Here is a 2,907-nt window from a genome sequence, read left to right on the forward strand (position 1 = left end):
GAGTCCATAGTCTCTCATGGTTTGTCTCCCCTCCGATATCCCCTTTTCATTCTTCCCCTCCTGCTATCTTCTTCTTTTTTTTTTTTAACATATAATGTATTATTTGTTTCAGAGGTACAGATCTGTGATTCAACAGTCTTACATAATTCACAGAGCTCACCATAGCACATACCCTCCCCAATGTCTTAAAAAAAAGAAATCTTGGTATTTGTGTCCTCAAAAATGTTTACTTTTTTTTTTTTTTTTTTTTGGTGGTTGTTTGTTTCTAAATTTTGGTTCTGGAAAATTATGTTTTCCAAATGAGTACATGATCTTCTATCCCACATACTCTTCATTACAAAGTGACTGAATTAGTTTGCTATGACTGCCAGACAAAGTACCACAGGCTTGGAGGATTAAACAACAGAAATGTATTGGCTCACAATTCTGGAGGCCGGAAGTACTAGATGGAGGTGTTGGCCTGTGAGGTGGGCCTGGATCCCCCAACCCTGGGATCGTGACCAGAGCCAAAATCCAGTCAGCTGCTCAACCGACTGGGCCACCCAGGCATCGCAGGGTTGATTTCTTGGAAGGCTTCTCTCCTTGGCTTGAAGATGGCTTTCTCTGCCTTCACATGGTCTTTGTCCTAATTTCCTCTTTTTAATAAGGAGACCATTTATATTGTTTTAGGGCCTCTCCTAATGACCTCATTTATTCCTAATTATCTCTTTAAAGGCCCTTTCTCCAAATATTCTGAGGTCCTGGTGATTAGTGAATTTTGGTGGAACACGGTTTAGTCCATGACAGTGACTTTGACACTCCTGGCCCGAGAAGTGGAATCTGTTTCCTCCCTTTAAATCTTGATGGGTTTTTTGACTGCTTCAATCAATAGAATATGGCAAAAGTGATATTATGTGACTCGCAAGGGTAGGTCCTCAAAAGATATAGCTCCCAGATGAACCACTCCTTTTGGAATGTCAGGCTCAAAACCATTTGCTTTTAGTCTTTATACCTGAGGGAGGGTTTGAGAGAATGTTGTGTGGAAGTCTGATGCCAGCTTTATCTTTTTTCTCATGTATGTGACATGATCATTTTTGCCTGGCTCTTAAATTTAGAAGTCCAATAACTTACAAAGAGATGTCTCATTGCTCTGAATAAGGTTTCCTTGGCACACAATGTCTTTCAATGTATGGAAGCAATATGGTTCTTCCATTTCTGAACCATTTCTTTAGTCATATATTGAACTTTCTGTTTGGTTTCATATTTTCATTTTTTTTTCTTCAGGAATTTCAATTATACTTATAATGAATTACCTTCTCCTGTCCTTTATGTTACCATTTGGCTATCATATATTTGTATACATGGCTTCTTTCGTATCTATTCTCCTTTCTTCTTTCTGTAATTTAAGCCTTTATTTCTGAAACATTTTCACTATTTTACTTCTATTTCCTTCCTTCTACCAGTTTCTGCTTACTCTCTCCTGTTGTTTGCTTGTCACCTCCTGCACCCTATACAACTATACTGAGTTCGTGTATTTCTGGTCTTTCGTTATATCAGCTATTGCTACATTAAGGTGTTTTTTGTTGTTTGTGGTGGTGTTTCTGCTGTAATGTTGTATTATATTTTTCAAATGCTTTGTGACAACTTTTCATTCTAGTAAAAATTTATTATAGTGAGTTTTTTCTCATATTTAGGGCAGTTTTGTAACTTTTATTTCAATGTATGAATTTCTTAAAAATTTCAATAAAATATTTATATTTAAGAGGGATGAATTTATTTGGATAAAATATTAGCAGATGATTTCTATGTGTGTATGTGCAGAGTAGGGGAGAGTGGGCAGGAGGGCAAAGATAAGGTTAGGATAGCTTCCAAATTTACCATCCTGACTCCTTCTCCCTCTAGACATGTAGGATTCTCTAAGTTATTTAAATTCTCTGGTGTTTGCATAATTGTGCTTATTTCACTGGTTTACTGTGAAGAAAAAGTTGAGCAGAGTTCTGGTTATATAATGAGCATGCAGTATATGGAAATTTTTGTTCTAGCTTTTCTCTGACCTGATTTGACTGTGCCATAAAAGTTAGAAAATGGTTGGCTTCTAATGTAGCATACATTTAAACACAGAAAGCAAATAAATGTTGAAGTATGAGTAGCCAAAACCTTGGCTCAATAATTCTGTACTTTTTAAAAATTTTTTTATTGTTATGTTAATCACCATACATTACATCATTAGTTTTTGATGTAGTGTTCCATGATTCATTGTTTGCGTATAACACCCAGTGCTCCATGCAGAACGTGCCCTCTTTAATACCCATCACCAGGCTAATCCATCCTCCCATTCCCCTCCCCTCTAGAACGCTCAGTTTGTTTTTCAGAGTCCATCCTCTCATGGTTCGTCTCCCCCTCCGATTTCCGCCCTTCATTCTTCCCCTCCTGCTATCTTCTTCTTCTTCTTTTTTTTTTTCTTAACATATATTGCATTATTTGATTCAGGGTACAGATCTGTGATTCAACAGTTTTGCACAATTCACAGCGCTCACCATAGCACATACCCTCCCCAGTGTCTATCACCCAGCCACCCCATCCCTCCAATCCCACGCCCCACTCCAGCAACCCTCAGTTTGTTTCCTGAGATTAAGAATTCTTCATATCAGTGAGGTCATATGATACACGTCTTTCTCTGATTGACTTATTTTGCTCAGCATAATAACCTCCAGTTCCAGCCACGTCATTGCAAATGGCAAGATCTCATTCCTTTTGATGGCCGCATAATATTCCATTGTATATATATACCACCTCTTCTTTATCCATTCATCTGTCGATGGACATCTTGGCTCTTTCCACAGTTTGGTTATTGTGGACATTGCTGCTATAAACACCAGAGTGCACGTACCCCTTCGGATCCCTACATTTGTATCTTTGGGGTAAATA

This window comes from Leptonychotes weddellii, chromosome 5, assembly GCF_054177405.1.
Source record: "Leptonychotes weddellii isolate Sample4059 chromosome 5, ASM5417740v2, whole genome shotgun sequence".
Taxonomy (NCBI): Eukaryota; Metazoa; Chordata; class Mammalia; order Carnivora; family Phocidae; genus Leptonychotes; species Leptonychotes weddellii.